Below are 18,381 nucleotides of genomic sequence, written 5' to 3'. Positions count from 1 at the left end.
GAAGTCACCAGATTCCCACATATAGTGAGAGGGTGGGGGGGCACCACTCAGAAGGGTGGTGGGAAACCGGACTGTTTATGACTGCATTTGGTCTTGCAGGAAGAATTTGTGACTGTTTACTTATTAAAGGTAAAGGTAAAGGGACCCCTGACCATTAGGTCCAGTCGTGACCGACTCTGGGGTTGCGCGCTCATTTCGCATTATTGGCCGAGGGAGCCGGTGTATAGCTTCCAGGTCATGTGGCCAGCATGACAAAGCCGCTTCTGGCAAACCAGAGCAGCACATGGAAACACCGTTTACCTTCCCGCTATAGCGGTTCCTATTTATCTACTTGCATTTTGATGTGCTTTCGAACTGCTAGGTTGGCAGGAGCTGGGACCAAGCAATGGGAGCTCACTCCGTCACAGGGATTCGAACCGCCGACCTTCTGATCAGCAAGCCCTAGGCTCAGTGGTTTAACCACAGCGCCTCCTGGGTCCCTGTTTACTTATTACTATGTACTTATTAATAGGTACTTCTATTAAAATATCTTCCCATTAATGGTAACAGCCTCAAGGATATTGTTCGATCCTGATTGTCTGATCACAGACATCTTTGGGGGAGCCTTTGTTTGTGGTCCTCCATAACTGGGATGCAAGGCTCATATCTACAGGAGCCCTGTGTTTTAAATTTTGGCCCTCAATTTTATTTCTTTATTACACTAATATCCCACCTTTTCCCCAAAGGAGCTCATGGCTCTCCCCATCCTCATTTAATCCCCACAACAACCCTGTGAAGTAGGTTAGGCTGAGAGTTAGTGACTGTCCCAAGGTTACCCAGGGAGCTTCATCATGGCCGAGTGGGGATTTGAACCCTGGTCTGTCTGGGTTCTAATACAACACTCTAACCACTACACCACACTGGATCTCTTTGGAGAATACCCTTCCAGTTGAGGTCAGACATACACTTGCTCCCCACTCTCCCCCCTTGAACTTCTGATGCCTAATGAAGACTTTTCATTTTTATTCCAGCAAGTGTTTTAGCTGAATTCTGACTGTATAATTTCTTTTTTAAAACATTTTTAATTAGCTTTTCAAATTTTACATTTTTAAAAACAATCATCAGAACATATACCTCATATCAATTGACTTCCCATCCACCCTTCCATGGCGTTCTTTTCTTACCTTATAAAGCTACTATACTACTCATATTTTACCCACTATATACGTTAATTATAAATTATTAAACCACCTCTTCTCATCTGCTGCTATATTTCAAATCATGCATACGTTTTAACATAACATCAAGGTATTAATACTTTCCTAAAGCATCTGTTCATTTCAGTGATGGGAACATAGCAATTAAGGTTGAGAGGTGAGATATGGAAGAGAGATTCTTTTCTTTTGTAAGGGTGACAGCAGTAGCAGCAAACACTGCTGTGGTGGGTGCACTTTCCTCACACCTGTGATTCACCTGGGTGGTCTAGAGTCGTAAAAACATAACAGCCTGCTGGATCAGGCCAGTGGCCCATCTAGTCCAACATCCTGTTCTCACAGTGGCCAGCAGATGCCTTAAACAGCTTAGGACTGCAATACTTCAAGGGCTGCCTCTATCCATATGAACCTACCTGGATCCTGACATCATCCTCTGAGGCCCTTCTTTGTCCATCTCTTCCACAAGAGGTCCAGAGGGTGGCAACAAGAGAACGGGCCTTTTCTGCAGTGGCTCTCCATTTGTGGTATGCTCTCCCCAAGGAAGTTCTGCTGGCGCCTTCTTTGTACACCTTTAGGCACCAGGCAAAAACATTCCACTTCAACCAGGCCTTTGGATGGTTGACATCTGATGCCCCTTTAAATGAGGGAATTATTGGTTTGCTGTTTTTCTTATTTTTTAAAAGTATCTGTCCTGGGGAAGGGATTACTTTTACATCTAACCAATGAGGAGTCTATTAGCTCATGGTCGAAACTATGGCCCCAAAAGCCTCCTCGACTGGTCTTTCACCATCCTTTTTACATTATCTGGGCTATGATGTTGCCCTTAAATCCCTGAGGCAGAGGTTATGGGATATTTCACACAGTGATCTTCACTCTTGATCCTATGTAACCTGTGGACCATTTGCATCTGGAATCCACCATGGCCATGATTTTCAGTTACCATTGTATTTCATGAATCTGTCTGTAACCAACTATTGCCGATTATTCACCTAAACTAAATTAAATGTATTTCCATCAGAAGTACTAAACGGCAGACTGTCTGGAATACCCTATTGTCATTTTATGTTATGAACCACACTGAGATCTGCAGATGAAGGTATAAAATAAAATAATAATAACAACAAAATATCAGAGATCAGGGATGTATTCGAACCAGGCAAACACACTCCAGAAGGAAGCAAAGCAGGGCTGGTGAGGGTGTGTCCTTGGGAGAGTCTTGAGGACCAGAGGCCTAGAGGGCCAAATTTGGTTTCCAGGTCTGAAACTCCCCACCCCACTGCCCCTACCAACCTCATTCTGACCCAAGGCAGCCTTCACCTGCCTGTCTTCTTACTTACAACTTGTCTAAAGGCTGGCCAAGGCTGCCAATTTCCTCCTCAGTCTCAGTTTTGCCCTTGTAGAATTCAGCAAAGAAGAGGATGGGGGACAAAACTAATTAGTTGGCTTTGGCCATCATTGACTCTAGCTCCACCTACTGTTGCCCTCCGTACCTTCTACCCTCCCAGCACCACCCACTACTGCCTGAGACAGTTTAACATGCACTCCTAAAATTCACTTTGTTTTGTGTGGGTGTGCACAGAGGAATCTTTTTCCCCTGGTGTTGTCACGAAAGGAGTTACATTGCTTTTTAAAAACATCTATCAAGGTTCTGCAGTATAACATCTCTGCAACTTCGGAAGTTTGCATATTTGCAGAGTTGGTTCTCTCTCACAAACATAACACACCAAAACTCTCAACAGCTTTTAAGAATCCCCCCAGTTAACCAACCTGGCATATAGTAAGGTTATCTGGGGTCCTCTCTGCCTGGGTGTCTTTTCTAACTAACAGCACATTTGTAGTTAAATAAGTGCAGCCCTTGGACTGCAGTCATTTTGATTTATAGCAGCAGGGATAAAACGAGAAGAGTACAGACGTCAGCGGTGCTTCTGCTGATCTGGCAACAGAGACTTCCTAATGTACAAATGATGTCTTTCACCACACAGCTCCCTCTCTTTTACTAACTCAGGGCAGGGAACGTGCTGTTATTGAGTGCAAAGTGCAGGATGTACAGTGCGAACACCGGATTTTCTTCAGGCTGCAGAATCCCAATGATGCATAACCGATCAGGTGCTCACACACCCCTTTAAATTCACATTTTTAATTTCTGCATGGTAACCTGAAAGAAGAGGTGAGAAAGAAACAGCGGAGGGGATGGCTGAAGAAGTGCCTGAGGAATGATTTACCTGCGAGACACACACGCCCTGTGGGCACCGGCAGAAGAAAAATCCTTCCTGAGAACTGGTAATGTGCTCCAGTCTCAAAGCTGAGAAATCACCCCTAGGTCTGTGTTGTTAGGTGTAAAGCTCCAATGCTCTTATGCTCTTATTGAAAGAGGATCAGACTAGCCATGATGGCTCCACTCCTGGAGGAAGTATGCTTCTGTATACTAGCTTCTGGGAATCACAAGAGGTGGGGTTGGGACAGAGTGCTGCTGCAATCGGGTCCTGCTTGTGGGCTTCTCATAGGCATCTGGTTGTCCCGTTGTCTTCTTATGATCTTGCAACATAACCATATATGGCTTAGTCCTAGGCTATCTGAAGGACCATGTTCTCCCATAAGAACCTGCCAAGCTCTGAGATTTGGGGAGAGACCCTTCTCTCAGTGCCTATCACCCTCAAAGGCATGTTTGGTGGGGACACAGGAAAAGGGCTTTGTGGTGGACACTCCCACACTTTGGAACTCCCTCCCCCAAGAGGCTAGAATGGCTCCAGCTTTGTTGCCCTTCCACTGGCAAGTGAAGACTGTTTTATTTCGGCAGGCTTTCAGGAATGGACTGTTTTCAAAGGAAGAGCTGTTAACAGGGCAATGCTGGTTTTTCTAAAACTAGATTTGTTTTCTAGATTTTCAATCATTTTTAATTTAATATTTATTCACTGATTCAGGATAAAGCTGTAAGAGAAATCAGAAACTGCATAGAAAGAAAATGAAGGAAAGTTTCTAGCCGACCTTTCTTTGGATACAGTGTCTAAGTAATGTACATGAAACAGTAGCATGCCTTACATCCAGAGTTGCATGAGATGCCTTTGTAGCCTGAAGAAAGCTAGTAGCGATCTTCAGGAGATGCATGCAATGGATGAATAGACAGATAAACATGTGCCTCCTGTGCATCATGCCAAGATGTATCTTGTTCCATGGTTGAGGTAACACACAGAGAGAGGCTGCTGTTTTTTTCTGAAAGAGGCTAACCTTGACCTCTCAGAGAAGTGGTTTGACAGGATTGGCAATGAGGCTACTTGCGGCTGGCAGCCAGTTCTTCAGGACCTAGGACAGCAGCCACTTAGCTCTGATGTTGTTCCAACCAGGGCTAGAGTTCAGTGGAACCCTTCAGAACTCCTGCAATCTCAAGCACTAACACCAGCCTCCGTTAACTGGTGACTTGTAGCTTTGCACTCCAACAGCACCAAACAGCCTGCTGATACACCATCTATGGCAGGCACCCCCAAACTCGGCCCTCCATATGTTTTGGGACTACAACTCCCATCATCTCTAGCTAACAGGACCAGTGGTCAGGGATGATGGGAATTGTAGTCCCAAAACATCTTGTGGGCTGAGTTTGGGGATGCCTGATCTATGGCCTCTGATCTGACCTCCCTGGGAAAGTATGGGAGTTGGATTGTTATTGAATTCTCAGGGCTGAGGATTTGAGCTCTCCATTTGTGTTATTTGATGGCCTTGGCTACAGAGCCGGATGTCTGGGCTCCATCTTCAGGGGAATTCTGAGTTTCTTCCCCTCCACCTCTCTTGGAGCCAATCTCTGAGACCCATGTCAGCCTCAACTTGCCCCACATCAGTAGAGATTCCTACCATATCTGAGTCTCTGCCTAGCACTAGTAATAGCCAATAGGGTTGGTTTTGTGGTAGTCCAGAAATTACACTGAAACCAAATGTTTCAATAGAGATGAACAGCACTATTGTATGCATGTCTGTTCAGGGGAAATTCATTGTCCACTATGCTATTTTGCTTGACAAAGACCCTCTTGGGTATTAAAATTGGAAGAGGGGGCATCTTGGTCATTCTGTCACCCTCAGAGGTTTGGCATGGGTGGCAGACTGGGAGTTAGACAGCATTATTGATGGCAGCTTCTAAGCTATGGAATTCCCTTTCCACAGGGATGCACCTAGAACCTCCATTGTATAGCCTTCATCATGTGCTGAACACGTATCTCTTTATCCTGCATTTTATGTCATACACACCCACACACTCTATTCTTCTGATTGTGAATTGTTTAGCTGATTCAAACATTGCATCTTTATATTGTAACACACTCTGGGATCATATGGTGAAGAGCAGGTAAGAAATCCAATCAAGCAATAATGATAAGGACTCTCCTCCACTTGTTGTTGTGCTGCGATAACAATGGTTCACGCAGTGAGATGGGGCAATATGAAGAACTCTTTAGAGCTAAGAAAAGTCTAAAGCAACGCACTTCATGTTCCCATTTGTACAAGCCAACACCTGGGTGGCAGGTCCATGATGCAGAAGGAGATACCCTACAACTCCATCTTTATGTCCACTCTGTGTCTCGCACAGATCATCTCCTAAATGGCTACATTCATTTGGAAACAGGAAGTCCCAGTTGGGACTCCTTGCCAAACTCTTCATAAAATCCTAGCTGCAGTGTGGAGATACACTTCCATTTGAATTACATGGGTAACTCCAGTGCATCTGCATTGGAACTATCTTTGTGGAGGAAAAAACAGGTAAAAAACAGCAGGGGCAGATATTGGAACCATGTGGGCATCAGACCATTGCTAAGAATAAGCCTCCCTAGCAACATCGCCCTGTAAGCTATCATTGCCACATGACATGGCCATGCCACTCCCTTGTCTAAGCAGCACCATGATGGGGTTTGTTGTGCACTCTACTGGGTACAGTGGACTCATACTGGCAGAAGCAGCTCTCCTGGAGGGGCAGAGATACTATGTTAACTTCCCAACAGGTGGGTCACTGCTGATTACTTGGAAGGAGAGGGGCAAGGCAGTGGGGAGGGAGGCGTGATGCAAACACAGTGGCGGAGCCAATCTGGTACTCCTGCTGGTGCATTTGCACCATGCTGCCCTCCCCACCATCTTACCCCTCCCAATAAGCAACAGCAACCCAACCTGGAAGAAAGCTATGGTAGCTGTGCCGCCCCATCCGATGAGCTGCTTCTGCTTACTGGGCTTTAGAATCTAGTCTCATTAGCTAGTCACCCATGTGATCAATAGGAACATTCATTTTTCTCCATTTGCTGTAATGGAATTGGGTTACAGGCAACTCCCTATTTATGCACATTTAAGACACATGCAACCTTACATGTGTGCACTGCCACAAACCTGGAATTGTCACGAAAATGGCAAAAATGGTGTGAAAACACCGTTGAGCAATCCCACAAGCCTTTGACCAACCTTTGAGGCCTGTGGAGAGTTGAAGTTTGAGCAAGGAGGTTTGGGGGGGCATTGGGGTGTTTGCAGGCTTTTTTTTACAGTGTTCCCAATATTTGTTGTTGTTTAGTCGTTTAGTCGTGTCCGACTCTTCGTGACCCCATGGACCATAGCACGCCAGGCACTCCTGTCTTGCACTGCCTCCCGCAGTTTGGTCAAACTCATGTTCGTAGCTTCGAGAACACTGTCCAACCATCTTGTCCTCTGTCGTCCCCTTCTCCTAGTGCCCTCAATCTTTCCCAACATCAGGGTCTTTTCCAAGGATTTTTCTCTTCTCATGAGGTGGCCAAAGTATTGGAGCCTCAGCTTCACGATCTGTCCTTCCAGGGAGCACTCAGGGCTGATTTCCTTAAGAATGGATAGGTTTGATCTTCTAGCAGTCCATGGGACTCTCAAGAGTCTCCTCCAGCACCATAATTCAAAAGCATCAATTCTTCGACGATCAGCCTTCTTTATGGTCCAGCTCTCACTTCCATACATCACTACTGGGAAAACCATAGCTTTAACTATACGGACCTTTGTCGGCAAAGTGATGTCTCTGCTTTTTAAGATGCTGTCTAGGTTTGTCATTGCTTTTCTCCCAAGAAGCAGGCGTCTTTTAATTTCGTGACTGCTGTCACCATCTGCAGTGATCAAGGAGCCCAAGAAAGTAAAATCTCTCACTGCCTCCATTTCTTCCCCTTCTATTTGCCAGGAGGTGATGGGACCAGTGGCCATGATCTTGGTTTTTTTGATGTTGAGCTTCAGACCATATTTTGCGCTCTCCTCTTTCACCCTCATTAAAAGGTTCTTTAATTCCTCCTCGCTTTCTGCCATCAAGGTTGTGTCATCTGCATATCTGAGGTTGTTGATATTTCTTCCGGCAATCTTAATTCCGGCTTGGGATTCATCTAGTCCAGCCTTTCGCATGATGAATTCTGCATATAAGTTAAATAAACAGGGAGACAATATACAACCTTGTCGTACTCCTTTCCCAATTTTGAACCAATCAGTTGTTCCATATCCAGTTCTAACTGTAGCTTCTTGTCCCACATAGAGATTTCTCAGGAGACAGATGAGGTGATCAGGCACTCCCATTTCTTTAAGAACTTGCCATAGTTTGCTGTGGTCGACACAGTCAAAGGCTTTGGCATAGTCAATGAAGCAGAAGTAGACGTTTTTCTGGAACTCTCTAGCTTTCTCCATAATCCAGCGCATGTTTGCTATTTGGTCTCTGGTTCCTCTGCCCTTTCGAAATCCAGCTTGCACTTCTGGGAGTTCTCAGTCCACATACTGCCTAAGCCTGCCTTGTAGAATTTTAAGCATAACCTTGCTAGCGTGTGAAATGAGCGCAATTGTGCGGTAGTTGGAGCATTCTTTGGCACTGCCCTTCTTTGGAATTGGGATGTAGACTGATCTTCTCCAATCCTCTGGCCATTGCTGAGTTTTCCAAACTTGCTGGCATATTGGGTGTAGCACCTTAACAGCATCATCTTTTAAAATTTTAAATAGTTCAGCTGGAATATCATCACTTCCACTGGCCTTGTTATTAGCAATGCTTTCTAAGGCCCATTTGACTTCACTCTCCAAGATGTCTGGCTCAAGGTCAGCAACCACACTACCTGGGGTGTATGAGACCTCCATATCTTTCTGGTATAATTCCTCTGTGTATTCTTGCCACCTCTTCTTGATGTCTTCTGCTTCTGTTAGGTCCTTACCACTTTTGTCCTTGATTATGGTAATCTTTGTACGAAATGTTCCTTTCATATCTCCAATTTTCTTGAACAGATCTCTGGTTTTCCCCATTCTATTGTTTTCCTCTATTTCTTTGCATTGCTCATTTAAGAAGACCCTCTTGTCTCTCCTTGCTGTTTTTTGGAAATCTGCATTCAGTTTCCTGTATCTTTCCCTATCTCCCTTGCATTTTGCTTGCCTCCTCTCCTCCGCTATTTGTAAGGCCTCGTTGGATAGCCATTTTGCTTTCTTGCATTTCCTTTTCCTTGGGATGGTTTTCGTTGCTGCCTCCTGTATAATGTTACGAGCCTCCATCCATAGTTCTTCAGGCACTCTGTCCACCAAATCTAAATCCTTAAACCTGTTCCTCACTTCCACTGTGTATTCATAAGGGATTTGATTCAGATTGTATCTTACTGGCCCAGTGGTTTTTCCTACTTTCTTCAGTTTAAGCTGGAATTTTGCTATAAGAAGCTGATGATCTGAGTTACAGTCAGCTCCAGGTCTTGTTTTTGCTGACTGTATAGAGCTTCTCCATCTTTGGCTGCAGAGAATATAATCAATCTGATTTCGATGCTGCCCATTTGGTGATATCCATGTGTAGAGTCGTCTCTTGTGTTGTTGGAAGGGAGTGTTTGTGATGACCAGCTTGTTCTCTTGACAGAACTCTATTAGCCTTTGCCCTGCTTCATTTTGAACTCCAAGGCCAAACTTGCCAGTTGTTCCTTTTATCTCTTGATTCCCTACTTTTGCATTCCAATCCCCTGTAATGAGAAGAACATCCTTCTTTGGTGTCATTTCTAGAAGTTGTTGTAGGTCTTCATAGAATTGGTCAATTTCACTTTCTTCAGCACTGGTAGTTGGTGCATAAACTTGGATTACTGTGATGTTAAAAGGTCTGCCTTGGATTCGTATCGAGATCATTCTGTCATTTTTGAGATTGCATCCCATTACAGCTTTTGCCACTCTTTTGTTGACTATGAGGGCCACTCCATTTCTGCTACAGGATTCTTGCCCACAGTAGTAGATATGATAGTCACCCGAACTGAATTCGCCCATTCCCTTCCATTTTAGTTCACTGATGCCCAGGATGTCGATATTTATTCTTGTCATCTCATTTTTGACCACATCCAGCTTACCTCCACTCATGGTTCTTACATTCCAGGTTCCTATGCAATATTTTTCTTTACAGCATCGGACTTTCCTTTCGCTTCCAGGCATATCCGCAACTGAGCGTCCTTTCGGCTTTGGCCCAGCCGCTTCATCAGCTCTGAATCTACTTGTACTTGTCCTCCGCTCTTCCTCAGTAGCATGTTGGACGCCTTCCGACCTGAGGGGCTCATCTTCCAGCGTCATAACTTTTATATGCCTGTTGTCTTTGTCCATGGAGTTTTCTTGGCAGGGATACTGGAGTGGCTTGCCAGTTCCTTCTCCAGGTGGATCACGTTTAGTCAAAACTCTCCACTATGACCTGTCCATCTTGGGTGGCCCTGCATGGCATAGCTCATAGCTTCTCTGAGTTATTCAAGCCCCTTCGCCACGACAAGGCATTGATCCATGAAGGGGGTTCCCAATATACACGCTTTCATTTCCAAGGCATGATGCCTTGGAACGTAACCCCTGCATAAATGGGGAGTTGCTTGTATTTCTGCACTGGCCCAAGGAATGCTCTCCAAATTAACTTAACTGTGGCAGTCATGCTAGCACTATAATCTCCACTCCTTCCTACCCTGTGCCTGCAAGTAACCCGGGATTCAACACAAAAGGTAATGTTCTTTCAGGAGGCCTTTGCACCACAAAGATTGTTCTAATGTTTCTGATTTCTGATGTTTCAATCTATGTTTTAAATTCTGTAGGTGGTTTTGTTCTTGCAAGCTGCTTTGAGACATACAGTGAAAAGTGGGCTATAAATCCAATAAGTTAATTACATAAATAAATTAATTAATTAAATAGCATGTGACACATCAGTGCAATTCCGATGTGGATCCAAAATCCCAGTTTTCAGAAGCTGCTGGTGTGGTGGAATGGAGTCACCCTTGTGACAGAGGCATAGAGGCAGCTGACCTGTATGAGGCAGGATGGCAATGAAATTATGGCTGGGCAGATTCAGCTGCTGTGCCAGATTTGCTGCCCTGGTGTACCTGCATAGCCCCAGCCTCGTTGCATTGCCACCAGAGGTGGATTTAGGGGAGTTTGCCACTGGGCACGGAGCCTTGGGGGTGCTGCAGGTGATGCTGCAACCCTGCCAAAATGGCTGCTCCTGGAAATCTGCCCCCAATGACATCTTTAGCCCCGGGTTCTAGTTAAATCAAACAGAACTGGGGATTCTCAAACCCTTCTATTGGCTTTGAAAGCTGCTGCAGGAACAGTGCAAATATACACCAGGCAGCCATGCTCAAACTTGCCTATAGCTTTCCTTTTGTTGTTGTTGCTGTTGATGATGATGATCTAAATCTACTTAGTTGCTTGAAGAATGTGACAATGGGGAATGCGACAATGGGGAGTTGATGGGGACTGCCATTCAAATAGTCTGAATGCACCGCATCATGTGATAGATTATGCGGGACGAGGCTTACCTGCGTCTCCCCATATTTTATTCAAGTTGGTACCCCTGATGGGGAGTTTGGTGGTGGGGCAAAGGGATTCTGGCACTAGCCTTCTTGAAGCCGAGATTGTGCTTATTCCTATTAGCTTGCCCCGTGGGGTTTTGTTCCTGAGCGAGCAGGAGGAGAAATCGAGCCAGAAGCCTTTACAAAAAAGCGAGGAGGGGGTAAATCAAGAGAGTTTCGCCGCAGCCCTCTCTGCCCGTGTATTTTTATCCCGCATAAATATAGACACACGGAGTTGCCGTGTGGTATGGCAGGCACCAAGAGAACACAAGAAACGTTCTCTCTCTCTTTCCAGAATCTACCCAGAAATACAGAGTTAAAGAGAGCGGGGGCGGTGGTGCGGGGGGTGAAAAGAAAGGAGAAAGGGGGATCATCGTTGATTCTCAACGTGCCAGCAGCAGCAGCAGCAAGTTGCCCTAATGGTTTGATTTATAAGCAGGATAATAAAAATCCCATTAGGCTTCTCATTGAGAAAAAACACAGAAGAAATCAGCAGGGGGAGGAGGGAAAAAGCCCGCACGTGTGTCACTGAGGCAAGCATTGACGCAGGCAGCGCTGACGTCAGCAGCCTCAGCAGCAGGGACAGGACTGGGTGAATGGAACACGAACGCGCGAGGGGAGGGGGGAGCAGCCGCCTCTCCATTCACTCCCGCAGCCAGAGCCGCTGCGCCTCCCCTCCCCCAGCCCCGGCGAGGCGCGCAGCCTACGAGCCCCGCAGCCTGCATCAAAGTGCCAGGCACGGAGAGCAGGGCCGGTCCGGCTGCTCCCAACCTGTCCCAGGGTTCGATGGCTGGGGTGCGTGGGTGGGGGAGAGGCTTGGGCGGGGAGGGGAGGGGGTGTCCTGGCTCCTGGAGAAAGCAGAATCCCGGGGAGAGGAATCCAAGGGAAGGGTGGGATGCAGATAGCAGGCTGCAGGGGAGGCCAGCCTGGGCTTGGATGAGCGAAGGCAGCAGGCTTGGTTCACCTGGTGAGGCGGGAGGCATTAAGAGCATGAGACTCTTAATCTCAGGGTCGTGGGTTCAAGTCCCACATTGGACAAAAGATTCCTGCATAGCAGGGGTTGGACTAGATGACCCTTGGTGTCCCTTCCAACCGCCATGGGCCTAAAACTAAAGCAGGGCCACCCCAGTCCTGAAAGCCAGTGTGGTGTAATGGTTGGGCTAGGAGCTGGGAGACTACGATTTAAATTGCCACTTGGCCTCGGAGCTCAGTTGATGACTTTGGACTGGTCACTACCTCTACCTCATATGGCTGTTGTAGGGATTAGGTGAAGGGGGAGAACCATTCTCCTTGGAGAAAATGGAGGGATATAAACGCAGTAGACCAGTGTTTTCCAGCTGGTGGTCTGGCTGGAACCACCCAGGGGTCTGTGTAAACCACCCAGGGGTCTCTGGCACCATTCACATAACAAAAACTACCATAGATATATCAGCATTTTCAAAAGTAGGGGGTCCATGACTTGGCTTTTGAAAAACAGAGAGTCTGGGAACCACAGCAATAGATAAAAGGCATAGCCCCATCTACTTTCCTCATAAGTTCAGATGGGAACATGCAGGTGTTTTCAAATAAGGCAGCAGCCGTTCTTTTGGCATTTTCAGATTCTGTAGTATCAATGTTAAAAGCTTCACTGGCCAGAATGAACAACTGATTTATGAATTTTCCCCACTCCCCACCCCCCACTGCCTATCCTGCAGTGACACCATTCAGATTGTTTCCCCAAAGGGTCATTTGAGCATTTCATGCACAATTTGATTTGTGCGTGGTACATGAGCATTGGAATGGAACAGAATGAGGATGAGAAGGGAAGTGGAATCTAAGTTCACCCTGGTGTAGGTTAGCATTCTCACCACAGATGACTTACAAATCTGGGTGCCCTGGAAGATCCCCATGCACACCACAACCAATTGCCAGAGAGAGGTTCAAAGGCACTTTTAATAGTTGCATAGAAATAGGTCTCTAATATGTTCTTTCCATTGGGGTCTTTATGAATGGAAAACCCACCTTGGTGAGAAGGCCCATTCACTTTCTCTTTGCCACACTTTTCTGCATGAACAGCATGCACACAGTAGTGTGCCGCAGATGTAGAACAAAAACAAGCAAGGGTTAGCACCCAGAGGAGCCTATGATGACAGAGGATTATGCAACTCTGGCCATGGGAGTAGCTGGGGGGATGGGGGCAGCTGCCCCTCCCCTGATCAAGTAAATAAATAAAAATACTTATCTAACTGAGGTTCTGTCCCCCTGAAGCCTGCCCCCCCCACCAATCCTGGCTACGCCCATGACACTGGGAGAGAAACCCCAGGAAAATGATGGGACGCTATCAGTGCAGTGTGAATTCCTAAGGCGTCAGTTTCACTTCAGAAACAAGACCAGGTAACTGAACAGAAAAGAATGGGGTATGTTGGTGGTTGTTAAGTAATACTTATTTGTTTGCATATTGTTACGGTTTACTGTTCTTTCATTTTTTGTGTGAATGAAGATATATTGATTCAACCACAGTAATGTGTCCTGTCAGTAAAAGCCCTGTGCATGAACTTCCACTTGTGCAACAGTCCTCCCCTCCTTCCCCCATGGCCCTGAAACTGTCATGGGGGAGGGGCTGAGGGTTGCAAGAACACCCAGAACAGCATTCCATCTGGTGAGCCAAATTCCTTGTGTTGATGGAACAATCACAACATTGAATTCCACACACACCTTAAGAATAGTAAAGAACAAACAGAAAAGAAGTGAAAAGAACAAACAGAAACCAGGTAATTCCCAAACTCTGGGAAGATATCCATATAAGAAGAATTTCAGAAGCATCTGGGGCGGGGCGGCGGGGGGGAATCATATCACAAGGATGTAAGAAAAGCCGTACTGGGTCAGGCCAAAGGCTCATCTAGTCCAACATCCTGTTCTCACACTGGTACCTATCAGATGCCTATGGAAAGCTTCTGAGTGCTGTGTATTATCTGATTTCCTCAACGTAACTCTTGGCAGAAGAGAAGAGAAAAACAATTCCATAGCTTAAATACATGAAGTCAATGGGAACGTGGGCAGTGGAGCTGCCTTTTAAATAATTCACCGATGCCTCACTTCCTACTCAGGACTTTTAAATACCCAAATGATTTTTGTCATGTGTGCTGTGCTCACTAAGGGATGTTGTTCTCCATGAGGATTAACTTTCTGAATATAAAATTCTCCTCTCACTTCTCAGGACGTGAATGGAAATTTAGTGGGGCTACGGTGGCCAAGTGAAACCTTGCCCTTGAATAGCTGTGTAGAAGAGGGAATTTCTGCTCTTCTGCAAAACTATTAAATGCCCAGGAGACCTGGCCTCTATCTCACCTGGCCTTCCTAGGTGCTTATAAACATGGGACCCAATGATAAACATGCTTATAAACATGGGACCCAGTGATGCTGAATTTAATCCAGTACCATGCCTCAGACTGATTGATCTCTGGATTGTTCACATTCCTTTTTCTGCTGTGTTCATATCCTGCTTGCAGGCTTCCCATAGGTACCTGACAGTCCAATGTGAGAACAGGTTGATGGACTAGATGGGCTCTTACGTTCTAACGTATTTGAGATGCTATATGTGGTGAGCATAGGAAACTGCCTTATACCAAGACAGACAATTGATATCTTTAGCTCAGTATGTGCTGCCTGTAGAAACTGGCAGTGACTCTCCAGGGTTTCAGACAGGTAACCTTCTCAGCCTACCTGGGGATTCTGGGGATTAAACCTGGGACCTCCTACAGGAAACACACATACAGTGATACCTTGGTTCTCAAATGCCTTGGTACTCAAACAACTTGGAACCCAAACACTGCAAGCCTGGATGTTACTGTTCCGGTTTGCGAACTTTTCCCGGAAGCCGAATGTGCTCCGTTTTGAGTTTTAAGCTTTCGATTTGAGTGCCACACTTCCATTTTGAGTGTTACGCTGAGGGCCATCTGTTTTTGCTTTTTGCAGCTTTTTTGTTTTGTTTTTGTGACTGTGTGGAACCTAGATTAGCTACTGATTGATTGGTTGTGTGACTGCAGTACATTGTTTATTGCTTTCATTTTATGGATCAATGGTCTCGTTAGATAGTAAAATTCATGTTAAATTGCAGTTTTAAGGGTTGTTTTTAAAAGTCTGGAACGGATTAATCCATTTTGCATTGCTTTCTATGGGAAAGCGCGCCTTGGTTTTGGAACGCTTTGGTTTTGGAACGGACTTACAGAATGGTTTAAGTTTGAGAACCAAGGTACCACTGTACTCTACCTGTGAGCAATGGCCATTTTCTCTCTGTAAAAAAAAGAAAGAACTCTGTATGTCTCAGCTCAAGGAAGTCTCTCCCACCACCTAGTACCTAAAATGCTTTTAACTATGGGTTTTCAATCCAGGACTTTCCACATGGAAAGCTTGTGCTCTACCTTGAGCTGCAGCTTCTCCTCTGGCGTTTGATCTGTGATGGTGCATTCACCTGAGGAAGTGGGTCCCTGATGCTGCAGCCGCCCGGTGAAAGGATGTGTGAATCAGCCCTAAAGAATGTCCAACCACCGTATATCAGGCTGGTTCTGATGTCAGACCATTGCTCCAGTTAATGAAAAGGAATAATGGAAATGAACTACTTTTGATCACAATTAACTTTCACTGGCAATGTATTGTTCCCTTTGTGCATCAGTCAAAATCATTGTGCTTGAGAAATCTGGTCTATAGATTCACAGCGCAGCATCTAAAATTGGCACCTCTTTTGCATTTGAGTTGCAGTCGCACACAAAACAAACTGACATTTAAAAAATAATAGTAATGAAGGTAACTATTGCTGCATAATTATGGCTAGCTGTTGTGACAGGACACATGGCAGATTGTGGTGACAATAAATGTTGGCTACATCCGAACAATTTCTCCATCCTGCCCTCGCCAAATACCTTGCATTCTTTTGTGGATGAGGAAACATGTTTGTCAAAGAAACTGGTATTGTAAGCCAAAATAAACTTCAAATGACACATCTCTAGATTATTGGCATGAATTCTTCCTCTATTCCATTTTTGTGAGGAATTTTAATTTAATTACAGGAGGCTGGTATGTCATTACTTTTCCTTTACAAGGAACCCAGGAACCCAGTTTGGTTTCCAAAATAGGTCCTGAAAGAGTTCCCTGGAATTGTTAAGTTGCACGCTTCTCTAGAATGTGCTGGGAGGTCTGTGCAGACAACCTTTTCTAGCATAATTAATGGGTATTCTGGCCCAACGGTGCTCTCAGGGCAAGACTTCAGGGCAGACGTATGGAGCAACACTCAAGAGAAGAAACAAAAGGGCCCCTAAAACAAAAGAAAGCTGGCTTCCTTCATTTTGAAGTATGTGAAGTATTTTATTTAAATATCTTATTTTGATATTTATAAACTGAACTTTCATACTACAGTACAACAAGGCGGTGTACATCATACAAAATTACAATAACAAAAAAATTAATAAAAGCATCATTAAAAGCAACAGGGAAAACATTAGTAAATGAAATAAGTTCATATTTCAAAGACCTGTTTGAATAGTGCCATGTTTAGCAGGCATCTAATAGCAGAGGCAGGGTTTCATGGCTGAGTGGAGCTTTTAGTCCAATGCTCTAACCACTACACCACATTGCCTTTCATTCCTTGCAGGACAAGGAGCTTCCACAGTCCTTGTGTTGCTTTGCATGCTGCGTCAGGGCAAAACGGGTACATAAACTAATTGTGGAAATGCAGCAAACAAATATGTAGCGCGGCCAATTCGGGTAGTACGGCCAATTCAGCCACACTGGGTGCTGTGCTGAGAGGGTGCCACAACAATGCTGTAGAACAGAGCGTGAGAGATGCCCCCCCCCAGCAAATTTTAGTGTCACACAGGGCACCACTGAAATTGGAGAGCCCAAAGTCAGCTACTCCGAATATGTGGCCACTAGGGTGGTGAATTTTTTACAACCTCATATCCCTGTATTATAGTTTGATAAGCTTTCATTAAAGATTAGATAAAATCTTACTTTCAAAGAGAGTTAATCAAAAAACCTCACACACAAAATGATTTTAAAAATTTTATTTATCAGTTTTTTGACCATTTTTGAAGTCAGTGTGAGCAGATATAAAATTGAACCCAAGCTTTAGAGTCACATATATACAACATTATATAGGGTCATCAAACACACAAGGAAGCTTTCTTTAGCTGCAGTAACAGTATAGACGCCGCTAGAGGATGATGTTTTGCTACCTCTCCTGTAGGTTCTTTTCCCAACATGTCCGGCAGGGTCTGCTGGCTGAGTTTTGAGGTCCCAAAAGGGGCTTTTACCTTGCACAGGTGTGCCATTTGTATACCCTATGTTGCTAAGAATACTCCCCATTGTGGAATGTGGTGTTGTGTCCAAATTTGATACGAAATATATAGAATTGTTAAAACAATTTTATGAAATGGTAAAACTGCATACACAAAAATTTAAAATGGTTTGTGCGTAAACTTTTTTAAATATTTCAATGGAATATACCTCATTTTAGTCATTAATAGGCAAAAGTTCATCCATTTGTGCTACAGGAAATAATTTTTGAGGGAAAAAAAATGAAAAAGTCATCACCCTAGTGGCCACAGTCACAAGAAACGTAAGGTATGGACTACTGTATGTATTAAGGTTAGCACCACAATAATGATAAATGAGCTGAAATGTAATGGAAATGGAAACAAACTGAACCAACCATCCTTTGGCTACAAAGTCCCAGTGGCCTTCACCAGCAGATGCAGGAAATGGAGGAAAATGCCTTCTGGACATCATTTCCCAAGGTTTTACTCCTAATTTAAAATTTAAGGCACACACTTTCATGCTGTGAAGACTTAGTTTTAGAGAAGGGGCAGGGGACCTCTGGCCCTCCAGCTGATGCTGGGCCCCCATCATCCATGCTGGCCCAGGCCTCATGAGAATGGTAGTTAGCAATATCTGGACGTTCTCCCTCCCCCTTTTGTAGAGAGTGTGAGAGAGTAAGAACAACCTGCCCTTAGAGAAGTCCACCAGCACGGTTGAATTTCTGCATGATTCATTCTTCTGGGCATGGTTCCCTTGAGGGCAGGCAATTGTGCTCGCCTCCTGCATAAGGAGTGATTGACTGGCCTAATCACACCCAATACAGAGACATAGAAGAATCACCCACCTCCAATGAAAGCAGACTGGAAAGAGGCCAGATGTGGTGGGTGGCCTCCTCTGGGGGGAGGGGGAGGAAGAGAATTAGAGACTCATGGGAATCTTTAATTATTGGATTGCTTTCTCACAGCACACAATTGGGGAATCCCTGTTCTAGGAAGAGGCAACAAGTAGCAAGGATGATTTAATGCTGCCGTTGTAGACTGAAGCTGTGCCATGCATGGCAGCTTGCTTGGCTGCCACCAACCGAAGGATCAGCAGGTGGAATGCAGGTGCAC

This window comes from Zootoca vivipara, chromosome 3, assembly GCF_965207765.1.
Source record: "Zootoca vivipara chromosome 3, rZooViv2.hap1.1, whole genome shotgun sequence".
Lineage (NCBI taxonomy): Eukaryota > Metazoa > Chordata > Lepidosauria > Squamata > Lacertidae > Zootoca > Zootoca vivipara.
This window is presented reverse-complemented; position numbering follows the sequence as displayed.